General features: G+C 37.8%; 1 protein-coding gene across 4 annotated transcripts in view; it reads left to right on the plus strand.

The window, feature by feature from the left end:
• TLN2 (talin 2) overlaps positions 1-16,651 on the plus strand; it is a 201,924-nt gene that overhangs the window by 24,115 nt on the left and 161,158 nt on the right. For 2 of the 4 annotated variants that reach the window (XM_061999193.1, XM_061999194.1), the window contains exon 2: positions 11,665-11,717. The exons of the other annotated variants lie outside the window; for them this stretch is intronic. The gene's annotated coding sequence lies outside the window, so the exon portion shown is untranslated. The remainder of the gene's footprint in view (positions 1-11,664; positions 11,718-16,651) is intronic. 4 annotated transcript variants of the gene reach the window in all.

A 16,651-nucleotide genomic window follows, 5' to 3' on the forward strand; every position in this document is an offset into this window, starting at 1 on the left:
CTTGTGTCAGCCTCGTCGTTGGCCTGACAGCAGAGCTAGATTGGAAATTCCAGCCTAGAAGAATACCAGTATTGTGGAGAAGGAAGGGAGCAAGGGTGGTGAGGAGGAAGACAAGGTTTGATAGTTTAGCTTTCTGCACATACTTGCTGTGGGCAGGGCTGAGGGCCAGTGTAAGATGCGAATGGGAAAAACTGGATAATGGGGTAAACAGAAGGATGTAATTGTGGAAATGCTGACTGAGAAGGGACTACGCCCTCAGGGAATCTAGCTCTCCTAGTAGAAGTAGTCCGCTTGCTAGAGGTTGGATCGTTAATGACTCCTCATATTATCAGTTTCTAGTTTGGTTAAAAAGGTTTCTTCTGGAGTGCAATTATGCATGCTAAGTTTGTTTTAATGCCTTCAAGTGAGCCTAGGTTATGCAACTTTGCTCGACTACAGCTGACATAATTAATCTCTTGTTTTCCATGTGGATTATTAACTGATTGTCTTGGTGCAGTGGACATCTGCGAGAGAAGTAGTTATTTGAGTAAAGTTCAATTTATATGGCTCAATTTCTTGTGTGATAGTTTTAAATTAAGTTATAGTATGCAATTAAACACTATAATGGACAATTTTCTTCTAATATGTTTCCTGATACTCATTTGCATATTTCCTAAAGCTTGAGCAAGAAAGAGTTGAAGGGGAGAGTGAATAAATTTGAAGCGGGGAAAAAATACCCACATGGGAGCAAATTTCTTGAGGGGACTTCAGGCACCTGTTTTGAGTGCTAATGCAAATGAGAAGGACTGAGCAGTGATTGTTACACCAGAGTTTCCACATGAATGATTTTGATGGAAGTAATTTTTAAATACCATTGTGTGATTTGTTAATTGAGACATTGAACTCTTAGAGTGGTCAAGTTCACTTGATGCACATAAACAAAAATGGATATTAAGGAAGCAAACAACCCTGTGTTGATTTTAAGGACTTTCTTTGAGTCACAGGGAAATCGACATGAACAGCATGGAGTCATTTTGGAAAAGTTGTATTATTATATGCTGCAGAGAGCAATTATCAGCTGAGAGAAATAAGCAGGATAATGTCAGTTGGATGTCCAGAACTGTAGAAGGATATGAACTGAATCTGTAAGAAAAACTGAGATAGAAATTGAAAGAGTGTTTGTGTGAAACCTGCTGCTTAATAGTAGCAGTTAGTTAATAGAATATGTAGGAATAGTAGCAAGTCTTGCATTTTGTTCTGCAGACTTTGCCCATGGGAGTGTAAAGGATTTGTGTCACAGTAAAAGTAGCTTTATTGCTGTTTTTGAAGTTTCTGGGCCCTCAAAGTTATGTTATACAGGAAGATCACTACTAAAATATCTGCTTCAGGGCACTCTGTATTTGAGTTTGAGTCTTCTTGTGAAGTTCAACCAGGTTGGTTTGTGAATAGCTGATGCTTCTGAAGAGAATATTTCATTGCTTGAACTCAGACTGGCTACTATGAGGGAAGTTGGCTGAGTGATTTAAGATCTGTCTTGATGCATTACTGTATGTGCTGATGGTATTGTTATGGTACCAATTACAACTTAGCTTTCTGATTTGGGTAAGGTTAGAAATGATAGTTCAAGTTCCAGTGAAATGACCTTGTAGTGTAGGTGTATGGCCTACATGGTTAGGATGAAATGATATTACTGCATGTTTTTTTCCAGCTGTCATTGTGCGTGAGAATTTGAGTATCTGCGAAATTGTCTGTGCAATTAAAGTTCTAAACAGTTACCTTTTTCAAAATAGAGTTTTGTTGCTTCATTTGCCACACATTCATGGGCAAAATCTTCTACCTAATTTAACTTTCATGCAGCTTTCTTAGGTATGTTATAGGTATTTAATAACCTGGACAACTACAATTACTATGCAGCATACTTCAATACATCAGGACATACACTTTTGCGCTGTTGGAATTATTTGAAAACGTCCAGTGTGCTGATTACATTTTATCAGTTAAAAGTTAATTAAGATTTTTTTTCTGCACTTGAGGGCCAGTTTTGTGTAAAAGGTAACAGAATGACTTATAACAACTTCACACATGTGCACTTTTATTACAAGCCTTGGGTCAACAGAAGAAACAAATCATCCAGTGTTGATCAATGTCATGACACATTCTTTTAACACAATCCACTAAAGGCTAAGAAGATAGTATGCAAGTGCTTTACAGGTAGTGTCATTAGTGCCAGTACACATTGTGCTTTGAAGTGTACATTAAAAAACCTGAACTCACTGGATGGCAGCTTGGCAAGTGCATCTGGAATGTGTATGTGCATGTATCTGGGGATGTAAAGTCTTGCATAGTTAACTTTGGTATGCACTTACCAGCCCTTTTGTTATTCTTAGATGCCATGGTAGAAGAGTTGAAACAATAGCAGGAAATCTTAACTAAAGCATCTCTTGCAGCTTGCAGGTTTCTTGAAAGTTCTCCTGTAGCCCAGAACCTTTTCCAGTCTGTTTTATTGTAATATTTTCTGACAATGATGACTGTACTGGTTGCCCATGAGATCTGATTGTCCTAGAACATCTTGGGCCCATGTGAAAGTCAAATCTGTTACACTGATGGAACATTGTTATCTGACAAGAAGGAAGAGGAGTATTTCTACTTTTGGTTATTAAGCAACAGCTACAGTTGTATGAGTTTTTTCAGTGATCAGCAGTAGTCTCTAAAATGCATGAAGGAAGCTTCATTGCATTCGTCTTTGCATAGCTGCTCTGTTGCAGCCAAGGTCTTTGCTTACATGTACCATGCATAAATTGTGTATTTCAAGGATTAATGCATCCTGCAGGAGATTGTAGAGTGCCAGGCCCTCTAGTAAGGTATAATTATCTTGACAGAGCATCAACTTTCTCTGGAGATAAGGTGAATTTTGCAGTAATTTAGGATCATCAGATTTAGAAGTAGTAACAACCATCAGCTTTTTTTTTTTTTTTTTTTTTTTTTGCTTTTATTGAGGAAAACAGCAGATCACAATGTTTATATAAATATTGGTTTGGGAAGACCTGTGAAATATAATTAACTAGATGAACTGTATGTGAATGATATCAGTTTTGTGTTATCCATCTATACTTTGAGATTAATTTAGTTATTTTTAAGTGACTAGCTTATTCAGTACCTTGGCAGCGTTTTCTTGTTCTGACTGTGTAACCACTTGAAAGCTTAATCCAAGCAGTAGTTTTTACTTAATACTGTGAGAGCTTTGACACGAACAAACTGGAGCATCTTTAAATTCAACTCAGCTGTCATAGAGATGAATCTGAATATTCTTTCAGTACAATTTATGGTCTACTGCCAATATCTAAGTGCAGAAAGACTTGATGTCCTTTACAGTTTGTTGATCTGTTACGGGCACTAAATAAACAGGAAAAGACATTTCTGTTCATTGTGGAATTTTGTAGCATAATACTACATTCTGTGTCCCAAAAATACATAGATCATAATTTTTCATTTGGGGAACAACCAGTTTTGTAAGAATTCCTCAGGAATGCAGCAAGTACACCCCATGCTACAACAATGCTGGCAGTGTTGCATTCTCTGAAATTCTCACCTAGTGGATTGCTGGAGCCTTACAGTTGCAATACTGAGAGCTCAGGATTCAACACAGCATTAAATGCTCTGAAGTTCTGTTTCACCATTATCTCTGACAGGTCAGCAGTGTTTACCTGGAGTATAGATAAAGGTAATGACAAATTAAAACAACTCAGTTTTGGAATGCTGTTTGTAAAATTTTGAATTTCAGCTTGAAAATTTACCCAGTTGGATGTTACAGAAAAGTTTGTTAGAGATGTTACTGTGAGCATCCGCTCTTGATGATGATCAATATGGCAACTGCTGTTCTAGAAGGATTTTTGGGGGGAGGAAGATATGCGAACTCCGGGGTTGGACAGGAAAGTCTTTGGAGCATTGAACACTTAAAGCAGGTTTTTCAAGTTGGTGTGCTGACAGTCTAAGCAAGTAACATGCAAGGCAGATGTTAAAGATTGGCTATTGGCAGTCTAGAAGATTTTGCTGTGGCAGTGAAGCCATTGATTTGTACTGTTAGCTGTGAAACATGTTAGAGAAAAAAAACCCACCTAATTTGCACATCACTTGGGATTTTCCTTTGAAGTGTGAAGCCATGAATTCCTGTCCTGGAAGATGACAGAAATATGTTTCCTTTGCCTATAATAATTCTATTCTTTGTGACATGAGGCACAAGTTTATTCTGCATTGCAAGAAGATATACCTCTGTGGCATACCCTGTTGAAGTGCACTGAAAATTTTACCTGACTTGTTATTAGCAGACCAATCTGAGAGGCAGATTCAGGATTAAGCAGATGCAGAGATATGTTTTAATGTGAAACAGTAATGCATGTGAATGAATGTTGTAAACTGCTGGGGATGAGTGCTGGGAAGGTATGCTGCAGTGCTGAGTGGTTAGCTTTTATTCCATGTGGCTGAGCAAAGAGTAAGCAACACTAACTGCTGCTGTGACATTTCTTAGAGACTTTTGTCTGCACCAATAAAATGCTGTGAATGAAAGCACAGTGGGAGTGGAAGATATTCTTTACAATACTTTTGGCTGTTCAGAGTGAGTTTACTACTAGTTGAGCTACTCAAAGAAAACAATTTCCTTTTAGTAAAATAGATAATTGCAGATATAGGGCAAAGTATGATCGATTTGCCTTAACTTTTAACGTCCTTTAAATGACAATTTCCTGTCCAGCTACTTCTTTATGTGGGGATCTGGGCATTCCAGTCTGTGTTAGGCTGTTCCCCATGCCACAGCTTCTCCTGTTCCCAGTCCTATCAACAGAATGGACGCACTGACAATTTCTCTTTGTGGCATTAGGATGTTACAGATTTGTGGTGACAGAAATATCTTCAAGAACATATACTTAGTTATTCTACCAGAACAGAAACTAAGTGACATTTCTAGGAGCTGCTTCTGCTGATCTACACAATCAACCCAGTTGTAGAGAAGGATTTAGAGAGCTGGGTCAATATTTGCGTGAGTAAAGAGGTGAGGTATGATCTGGACTGTCTTAAACATTTGACTCATAAAAAGATGTATAATGTCTTCATTGATGCATGGAGGAGTAATACTAAATGTCAATGAACTGTAAGCTGACTGCTAGTTCACATTAGTAGACACATCACATGCAATTTTCAATTATAATTGCAGATATTTATTTGCTGTATGCGAGTCAAGTTTTTAGGAGAAGTTCACTCTGTGAAACACTGTGTTTCTAAACAGTGCAACAGAGAAATTTGGAGAAGAAGTAAAATAAGGTTCCAGTCTGGTGTCAGCAGTCATATGGTGGTTCCAGTAAGGATTAAAGGTAAGATCACATTTCAGTGTAAGTTATTTTTGAATCCTCATTTTTTTTCTGGCATGTCTTCAGTTTTCTTAGGTAATTACCATTGCCCTTATTTGTAAACTCTTGAGATTAAATGGCTTTAAATTAATCTGTCCATGTCTTTGAAGTCCCTCCTGCTAAGCCTTAAGACTGAGGAAAAACTATCAATACATTTCAGATTTTTTTAATCAAAGGAAAAAAAGTTAATATTTTGCATTACTTTGAGTTTTTAGATAACTCTGAGTAGTTACAGAATAGAGGACTTTGATACTCTTCCATATTGGAGGGCAAGCTGGCAGGTGCTCATGCTATGAGTAACTGATGTCTTTTGAAATGTCCAACTTTACTACATAGGTGAGCAACAGGGCTAAAATGAATGGTAACGACAGCTGCTATACTTTCAAGGCCAACAAATGACTTAATTTTCTAGATTTTTTTTTTGTGAAAAACTATCCACTTGTAAAATAATCCTTGTAACCTCAAACAGCATATCGTAGTGGCATGCTCATTGCTGAGGTTGAGAGTAATGAAACCAATCTGGCGTAAATGATACACTGTGTATCTTGTGTATCTGCGTGCGTATATATGATTGCATGTGCATTTGAATCACTGGATAATACCATCAGCAGCTTCTAAGTTCTATTTAAACACCGTGAGTCGTTCTTAAAAACTTTGTGAGCATGTTGAAAGTTATAAAGGAAAGTATTAAAATAAGAAAAATTATTTGTTAGGCCTACCTAATCTGAATTTCATCTACTTGAAAGGGAGATGAGACAAGGAAGAAGCACTTCAGTTGCACATAGTGCATTCTCCTCAAATTAACAACTTAGCACCAATGTTCTAACAGTTATGTAGACTGAAGACAATCCATTTGATTGCAATATTTACTCCTTTATTGGCTGTAGTGCAACTTTTTTGCCAAGTTTGCTATGTGAAGTTTTAGCTTCAGGATGTCAATATTCAATGGGCAAGTTGTGTGAGAATAAAACATGGCATTTTTTTCAAAATATGTAAAATATGGCATTTCATAAAGGCATTCTTTTGTGATTTGGCCAAAATATTGTACTTTTTGACAGCCTCAGGCTGTGACCTTCAGGTTTGCAGATTTCTGTGAGGACAAATTATTTTGGCATTTAAAGAGAAACTAGTTTCACAAACAACTTCTTTAGGCACCTAGAGTCACTGATTTACCATAGTATTTTACCATAGTTATCTTGAAAATAATGGTAGTTTATCTACAGAGAGATGTTGAGTGATAGAACTGGTGACACTACAAGTCTTAAAATTGTCTTTTAAGAGGTTTTTTTTTCTTTGCACATTTCCAGTATACATGTCTTGGGAGCATTGATCAAACACTATAGATTTACCATAGCTCATGCATGTTTGGATATCAGTTGCTGCTGTCAGATCACTCCAGTTATATTCTGCAATAGGAGTTGCCCTGATTTGCCCTAGTTTGTTATTAACTTCACTCTGAAAGACTGGAGTATGGGTCACTTTGCTGCCACATTTAAAGTTGGTGAAGCTTTTTTTTTTAATGTGGCCTGCTGTATCTGTCATTCTGAAGAGCTGTGTCTGTTGCTTTCACTAATCTCTTTGCTTAGGTAGAATATTAAAAATTATTTTTTGTCACCACACATATTCTCCCCACCCCAACAGTACTCTCCTGTGAGTTAACATCTAGGTCTTGCTGCTGGACTGTCCTATCAACCTGTTCCAGAATTCTAAGATCTCAGATTGGAATGAACCATTAAGTGGTATAGGGAAATATTTTACTGTAATTTTAAGTTCTACATACCTCAAAGACAGATAGTACTAGTTAGTGTGATGTTGCGTGTACTTTAAGAAGCCTTGTAAAACAAATGGCTTGTGGCAGCATTTATTTTATACCACTTAAAGTCTAATTGATTAATACTCGCAATTGTTCAGTAACCAAAGTTTAGGCACTGTTGTCTTAAAACTGCATTTTACATCTCCATCCCTTAAAGAAAATATTAAAGGTAAAAAAAGGTAGGAGAAAATTTTGTTGATTAACTGTATGTCTCTTCAATGGCTGTTATTATTTTATGGTTTTAGGGCAAATATTTGACTGTGTAACCTATACAATTGTATCAATAGGAGGAAGAAAAATATAAGTCAACATTCATAATAACAGATTGTAATAAGAATTTTACAGTCAGGAGTTTACTACTAGGAACTTTCATCTTTGACAGGATATCATGTAGTGTATGTGATGTTTAACCTCATGTCAGTCAGTGTTGTCAGTATGTGAGTTGTTTGGATGAGTTGTTAGTATATTGGTACATGATAAATGCATAGAAAGATTTGTAGTTTATTTTGTTGCAATTGCTTAGTTTGGGAGCAACTCTTACCATCCAAACAGCATTCTTTCCAACGGCCCAAGAAGTGCCCTAGAAGATGAAGTATTTCTGCTGAGGTGTCTGGAGCTGGGTTTAGGAACTGAAGCACTGTACCTGTAGCAGCTGACTTGGTTTTCTCACAGATGCCTAGCAAGTTTTGTTGCCTTTGTTCTTGTTGTGTTCCCCTTCTGACCACATCTATAGCTGGGACTTTAGCATGCGTGCTAAAAGGCCTTTCTAGTTTAGGCATATTCAAAGTGTTTAATCAGCAATGTGCATTTCCTTCAATGAACAGCTGAATGTAACATTTCATGTCTCTTCTTTCAGACAACTGAGTCTGGGTCCCTGATAAAAGCAGCTCCTGGAGACTAGTTGCCTTTGCCGCTCTCTGGTTTTATTGTTGCAAAGTAGTGGGTAAGACTAGGAATATCATCTTTAAACAAATACTCTGGAGCAAGTGATACAATGTGTAGAGAAGTGGAAAGTGAGGATAATGTTTGTTGAAATAAATGCTCTAGCAAGAACACTGGAAAAGAAAAAAGTGTCTTGAGCATTTTATCAGGTAATCCTTACTGAGAGGACCATACTAAACACTACATGGTATTTCAGACACTTGTCATTCTGGTTGTAGAGAAACATCTGAATAGGAAAAACTGGTTGTAATGCAAGGATTTCATGCTGTGACAGATAACAAATGGGAAATACTAGATGATTTTTTTAATCAACTCCACTTACTATGACTGGAGACAGAAATGTGAAAACATTTCAGTCAAAATTTCATTCAAATATTGTGAGTGATGTGATTCAAACTGCACTTCTCTCTTTAAGAGAATCCATTGATTTCTTCATCCATTACATCCATTATGCTGATCTGAAAATGCTACTACTTCATCACGTGACAAGCATTTTGACCTTGGTTTTCTTGGTGGTTAATTTTAAAATTAAGAGTGTCATGGTAATTTAGCTTTCCCAGTGTTTTGTTTGAGGCAATTTCCAGGCACAAGAACTTTCAGGTATAAATAAAATTCAGGTTTTTTCTCCTACTGACATTCCTGTTTCCATTGACATTGCTTTCTTGTGTCAATGTGGTGGATTCTTAGTATCAATTGCATTTAATTGTTTGAATTTCTTCACTGTGAGGGTGATGGAGCATTGGAACAGGCTGCCCAGATGGGTTGCTGAGTCTCCTTCTCTGGAGACATTCAAAACCCACCTGGACGAGTTCCTGTGTAACCTACTCTAGGTGGATCTGCTCTGGCAGAGGAGTTGGACTAGATGATCTTTCAAGGTCCCTTCCAGTCCTTGAGTTTCTGTGATTCTGTGATTATTAACTTGATTTTGATACTGACTTGATTTTGAATTAGGAATACTCAGATTTGTCTAGAATTTTCACACCTAAAGATTGCTTCATCTGCATACTGCTCTGCTGATGCTTATTGCTTGTGTTTGGAGATGTCACTGCCTATACGTTAATGATTCCAGCTATTGCAAGGAAGGTTTGGTACTCTGTTCCAGAGAACATAAACACATGTCTTAAAATGCCTCGCGTTGGGTAGCGAAACAGTTAAATAATGAATTTTTACCGTAGATCTTGATGCTAATGAACTTCATCATTGCCATGTTATCCTTTTTTTGATGAATTAGTATATCCCCTACTGTGTGTCTCTGAACTCCAACCGGCACCTTTTCTTCTTAGTAGACTGTGAAGTCCAGAATGGTTTATTTGATTGAGCTGCTTCACAGTTCATTTTACAGATGGACACTAAATTATCTTCAGGTGTGGACTTTTATTGTACAAATAGGAAATAACTCTGGCAATTGAGCCTTATATTAAATTGAAACCATGGGTTAAAGCTCTTAACTTTTAAATACTCTTAAAATACTTTAAATTCTCTTAAACACTGAAAGAAACACTGATATTTTCTACATTTGGAGACCAAATACTGCAAAAGAATGAAAATGATATCTTTTACGTGCCCTGTTTACTTTCGTTCCTTCCCTCACTGTGTATGTTTGTACATAAACTCTTGCAAGCCCCTAGTTTTAGTCTGTTTAAATAGGCTTTAACAAATCATAATTGTGTGCTGACTTTCTGTTCTGTTGGGGCATGGGATTGTTTTGGTTTTGTTTTTTTTTTGAGGAAAATGAAACTACTTTTAGGAGGAGGAAAGAGTTGCTAAATGGCCTCTCCAACAGGGAAGGGAATTTTCAGCCTGACCTACCCAAAGTTAGCTGACCTGCACCAGTTCAACAAACTTGCTGTTCAGGCAGAGCTTCCCAAGGGATTTGGCTTTTTGGCTCAGAAAGGCTTGTCATAAGCAAATTTTAAGTCAGAACTGAAACATTCTTCATTATAGGTAGGGTTTGAGCTGTATCACTAATCCCACAGCGAGGCCAAAGTGTCCTTGAGTTGTATTCAGATGGAGTTCTAGGAAGTTTGCCAATATTTTGGTGTTCAACTTCTTAAAAAACTAACTAGAGCCTCAGGTTATGTATTTGTATACTGCTGACAAGCATAGTTTGTTGCAAGTACAGTAGTTGGCTTGATGTTATGACTACAAAATGTGCAACTTTTGGATTAATACTTGGTGCTGACTTTCCTAATGAAGTATGTTAAAAGAGGTTTGTAGCTCAAAGGCGATTCTAAAGGTTCTTTTGGTAAGAGATATTGAAACTTTGTGAGAACTGCTCAGTGTTACTGAAATAAATTGCACTCTGAGATGCAGACTCAGTTTATGCAATGTAAGAAAGTTTCAATACTATGACTATCTTTTAAAGTTGTGTCAATCTTTGAGAAAATGTAAAGTTTGTAAGAACTTGTGCAGACTGTCATTTTGCATCTATCCAAACTTTGACAGATTTTTATACCCATTATTCTGTTATTCCAGAGTTGTCTACCCCCTCTGCTTTTTTCCCCCTTAGATTTTTCTGTGCAGTGTTATTAAAGTAAAACAATTCAGTTTATACGACTTGAAAAATGATATTGGACTCCTGTGATACTTGGCAATCAGGGCATCTGACTCAACAGTCATCATCATTATTATTATTATGGCAGTATCCAGAGAATTTTCTGCTGCTTGCTTTGTTTGAATTTGAATCTTGCACATATCGCAGCTTTTCTCTCTTATGTTTTATCTGAATTGAGTTGTTGCTGGCTACTCATGCTATGTTGAGCTTCAGCACTTCAGTACTTGCAAAGTCTTCTTTTGGAGGAGGATAATGATGTCACATGAATGTAGAGTCTGAAGAAATTAGAATTATTGGGGGAGAGTAGCATCTGAAGGAATTAGAATTATTGAGAGAGAGAGAGAGAGAGAAGTGTTAGGAGAAAGGCACTATGTTTACAGAAAATCACATTTGCTAGTCTTCCTGCTGAAAATCAGCAGCTTCCTCTTTAAGAGCTGTTACTTCAGTATCACAAAGATGCACTTTGCAAATTAGTGATGTAATTTTTTGTGACTGTTCCTATTCTAGAATAGTTGAAGATTTACATATGTTCTTACATACCCCAATATAGATTTAGTCTATTTGTATGCCCATCACTTCCTGCTTTTTCCTCACCAGAATCCTTCTAACACCTGCTCCAGGGCAGCTTTTGAGTTCAGTCCCGGAGGACATTACTTCCCAAGGCAACCACAGCAAAGAATATTTGTTGCGTGGTTTGGTGGTGTAGTTTGGGCTTTCTTTTTGGGTGGTGGTGATGTGGGATTTTTTTTAGCTGATGGCTTTCTTCATTCCATTCCCCTTGCTTCTTTTTTTGCCCTATAGGGGTGGGCTTCTATCAATTTCTGTGGCAGGTCCAGATTCTCTCTTGTTACTTATATTTTGGCACATATTACTTGTATTTAAACTGTTGATAGGCTTGCTAATGGTTCATTAAATGGCTCACTTGATTTCTTTAAGTGGACAACAGTTCAATGATTTAGATTTATATTTTCTTCCAGGAATGTTTATGACTCTGCGATCTAGCTTATGAAGAAAACCTGCTTTCGGAGAGGTAGGAAGGAATATGTTTATTTCAAATTCTTAAGTTGTGAGACAACTTCAGTGTTAATGTTCTACTAAATATTTTTTCCTTATGTATGCTTTCCATAATTCAAATAAATAGAAAAGCAGATCTGGCAGGTTAATTTCAGAATGTACTGGAAGCTGTTATCTTCATAAACAAGTAGACGAAAAGTTAATTATCTTCTGAAAATGTATAAAGAAACGTTGAGCTCAAAACAGCTGCTTTGCGAAAGTTAAATAAATAAACAGGATGCATTTTAGGGCTAAGGGGAGACAAATAAAAGCTTCAACATAATTCAAAGTTTAGTTTTATATTGTCACTGCATATATGCTCCTAACAACATATACATAAGTAATTCTTTTAAACTATGATTTGTAGGGCTCTCTTATTCAAGGGTCCTTTAAAGAAAGGTCTTATCTAAGTTAGAGAAGGGAACAGAGTTAAGTTGAGCTTTCCTGACTGGGAGTGTTCAACAGTATATAAATAAGCTTTTGTCTGAAGTTACGTAACGTAAAGAAGCTATTATTGGAATTTAATACTCAAGACTTCAAAAATTTTCAAGAAATGGGAATGCTTTATGCATATTCCCTTTTAGCCTTGTAGAATAAACTTTACCATGTGTAGAAGAGCTCTGTAGCAGGAACTATTTTATTACCCCCTTTCTCAAGTGCAGGATGATTGCTGTCCAAGAACTAGGATGCTGCTTATAATTTTGCAAGATGATAAATTTGTTACGCTGAAGAAGGCAAAAGCTGTGGAAACTGGCTCTGAAGCTTAGAATGTTTCCCATATTTATGCAAGTGTTCCTTTGATGTGTGAGAACTTCATAAACAGCTACTGCTATCAGACTCTTGCAAGATCTTGGGAAAGTCTAGAGTCTGCATTGCAGCCATGGACATTGTGGTCTTTAAAAAAAAAAGGCATTCCGTGCCTGAGTAAACAAACTGGTACATGCTTTTGCAAAGTTCTTGCAACGAATCTCAGTGTAAACTCAGAAATGGATTGCTTTTGTATACTTGTGAATCTATTTTGCAGTCAGGCTTTTCAAGATGCCACCACCTCAAAAATCCAATATACAATTTAACAAGCAATTATGCGAAACAAAGCAAGCCTCTTTTATGTAATTATGTGTGCCAGTGTTGTGTGATTAGATTTTTAATCTAATGATTTTGCTTTTTCTAAATGATTAGAAATATCTCCATTTGAACAGGATTAAAAAATACCAAATTTTAATTGCATGTGTTGCCTTAAGAGAAGCCAGTTCCAGTAACTGCTTTCATGACTGGAATTTGCAATGATGTCCTGTTCTGTTCTGTTATACTATTACTATTCTTGTTGCTAGAATAAGTTAAACAAAATACACCTCTACCTTCCCCCCACCTTTTTTGTTGTTGTTTAAGAACTGAGAAGGGCTACTCTTCAGTGACTTAAGAAGAGAGTAAAAAAAAAAAAACCCACTATTGGTTTAGTAGGGAAAGGTAGAAAGAAGATACAACTTTCTTGGAGTGTGGAACCAAGAAATCTGGGGAGGAATAAGGAAGAAAGTCTGTTGAATGACAACTTTGGGAGACACAGATCGCTATTGTAAACTAAGTTTCTCTGGAAAATATTCTGCAATACACAACTGTGCTGGTTTAGCCCTGTCTGGATGCCAGATGCTCACCAAGTCATTCTATCACTTCCCCTCCTAAACTAAGGAGAAAGAAATGTAACAAGAAGTTCCTGACTGGAGATAAGGACAGGGAGATCACTCAACAGTTAGCATCACAGGCAAAGCAGACTCAACTTGGGGAGAAATCGTTTGTTTTATTAATAAGCAATCAAAACAGAACAGGGAAAGAAGAAATAAAACCAAATATTAAAGCACTTCTTCCCACCCCTCCATCTTCACGTGACTCTCCCTCCTTCCCTACAAGCGGCACAGGGCATAGGGGTTGTGGTCAGTTCATTACAGATGGACTTTGCTGCTGCTTCTTCTCAGGGGGAGACGTCCTCATACTTCCCACCCACACACCCCAATGTGCAGTCCCTCCTGTAGGAAATAGTTCTCCATGGAGTTATCCAACGTGGGTCTTTCCTAGGGGACACAGTTCTTCATGAACAGATCCAGCACAGGTCTTTCCCATAGGAGCAGTTCTTCACACACTGCCTCAATGTGGGTCATCCACAGGAAGAGCAATCCTTCAGGTACAGACTGCTCTAGCATGGGTCCCTCACAGGATCACAAGTCCTCACAGTGAACCTGCTGTGGTGTGGGTTTCTCTTTCCCCAGGGACTCCCAGGTCCTACCAGAAACTTGCTCCAGTGTGGCCTTCACACAGAGTCACAACCTCCTTCAGGCATCCACCTACTTTGGCATGGGGTCCTCCACAGGCTGCGAGCAGATCTCTGCTCCCCCTCCATGGATGGAAGGGGCACAGCTGCCACACCATGATCTTCATCACAGTTCATGGGAATCTTTCTTTGAGTGCCTGGGTGCTTCCTCCCACTTTTTCTCCTCTGACTGTGGTGTTTGTGGAGGTGGTGTTCTCACATTCTCACTCCCTTCTGCTGCTGCTGCCATTTAGCAACTGCACAGCAACTTCTTCCCCTTCTCTAATACGTTATTCACAGAGGCGTTACCTCAGTCACTCATTGGCCAGGCCTTGATCAGAGCAGGTCCATCTTAGAATTGGCTGGCATTGGCACTGTCAGCTACAGGGGAAACTTCTGGCCGCTCTTTGTTTAAAGAAGCCACCCCTGCAGCCCCCCTCTGCCAAAACCTGACCCAGACAAAACCACTACACAGAACATAGTAAGAGAACTTGCCAACTATAAATTCAGTAACTAATTTCTTAGTTACAGAACTGGCATACTGCTTTAGATTGGTACTGAAACTGGTATGAATTGTACCATAGTGCCCAAGGGAACATAAGTGGTATTCCAGAGGTATGCCACTTCTGTTGACCTGTAAATTCCTTGAGTTGCAGTAGCAATGTCAATCCTTAGTGTGTTCATTTTGGAAACTTATTAAAAAGTGTGAAGTAGCCTATATAGAGTAAAAAAGCCCAGGAGGTGTAAGTCTTTGAATTGGAGAAAAATGTTGATAAGTAGCAGATGATTACTTACCCAGCAGTGTAAGTTCCTCCTCTGTTGTTGTCTTGAGCCTGTTACAACTAGGAAGTTTTAAAGTGCTTGCTTTGCTTAAGCTTACATTGTTACTACTGCTTTTAGGTTGATTTTTATTCGAAGTGAATTAACTTTTGTTTTTAGCTTCTGAAAATTTGTAACTGTGGGGTAATTGCCCAAACAGTTGGAAGATTTTTGGGAAGCAGATGAAAGGTCTGTTGCATCTCCTGCCCAGTTCTAATTGCTTAGTCTGCTCGTTGCAGTTCAAACTCTCTGGGTTATCTAGTACGGTAACTTGCTTGTGGCCACGCATATTTCCTCACTCCGTTTGCCATACATACTCTCTTACGTGTTTCTGCTGCGTGACTATCACACACTACCAACAGTGGGATAAGATGAAGATTCCTTAGAGTTCCAGCAGGAGATCAGAGTGAGCTAACTCAAATGAAAATTATTTGCAGATTCTATATGAAATGGGAGTATGGGCTAGAGTACTCTCTTGGGCATTTAGGTGATTTTTCTGAGGACTACTTCAAATCATGCTGCTGTTGTCTTTAACTTATATGCAAGTTGATCAAATGGTTGAGAGTTCATATGGGTGATGACAGTTGGGTGATAGGTACTCATTTAGAGGTGATGAGGGAAGCAGATGGAAAGATATATTAGTGATGTGCAAAACTAACATATACCATTTCTGACAAGTGAATTTTGCATTGATTATGTAAAAATTCTGTAATCAAATTTCATCAACAGTAACACTTCTCTCAGTGTTTCTGAAACTTAAGCTTCAACGTAAGTAATGTGGGGAGATACAGAATATGAAGCTAAGACTGTATAGCTCTGTTGGACAGAAGGTCCAACACTAATGTATGTAGTGTCAGTTGTTGAGCAAGTATATGCAGCCTTTCTTCTGTATTAGAAGAACTGAGGAGTCTACCTAAGCCAGTCTTCATCAGATAGAAACCTTAGTACGCTTTACATGCATTAAGTTTACATTGTGTGAGACTGTCCCCTTAATTTTTAATTGTTCACTTGGACTTTCTTGAGACTGTTTGGGAATCTTGTTCAGACTCTCTCTGCAAGAAGGTGGTTTAAAAGAAAGACGCTGGAAACTAATCCATACAGACTTGCCACTGTCAGCCTGCGTCTGAGGTTTGTGTTCATTGTTGTGTGCTTCTGTTTATTTTAATAGGAAGTTCAGCCAGGCTTCCACTTAACATGAAGGTAGAACCCTCCCTGCATTTCATTGTCATCATTGCTCTGATGTCATATCCTTTAACTACACAAAATTTGGATCATATTTGAACAAGAGTTTTATTTGAGTTGAATGGAATGAGAGATGCTGAGTTATCTCAGATTTTATTTGGTACTTTAAATCTATTAATGCTACAGATGCCTACACAGTATTTTGCTTTACAGACCACTGCAGCTATTGTGATCCTGACCATTGTCTTCAGCATCCACTGTTACTTCCACATGTAGCACACTTACCTTGTTCATCATCTGCATGCTGTCAGCTTTTGCTTTTTCATAGCCTGAATGTCCTGACTTCTTGGATTTTTGCTTTTTGGCTTTTTACTGCAGGAAGGCTTCTGAGGGAACAACTTCATAAACACCGAGTTTCCTTACTACACAACTTGTTTTTTGTTACATTAAATAATTTTTACCTCTTTTCCATTTTCAAATCTTGTAAGCTGTTTTCTGTGCTCAGGGTACTTTTTCTGTGGCAACTTAGTGTTGGTTGTAATTAAAGGTATAATGTATGTGTTTTTTCTTTTGGAAAATAAACATAGCTAGGATGTGCTTAGTACTGC

The sequence above is a fragment of the Colius striatus genome, chromosome 7, assembly GCF_028858725.1.
Source record: "Colius striatus isolate bColStr4 chromosome 7, bColStr4.1.hap1, whole genome shotgun sequence".
In the NCBI taxonomy this organism is placed as follows: Eukaryota; Metazoa; Chordata; class Aves; order Coliiformes; family Coliidae; genus Colius; species Colius striatus.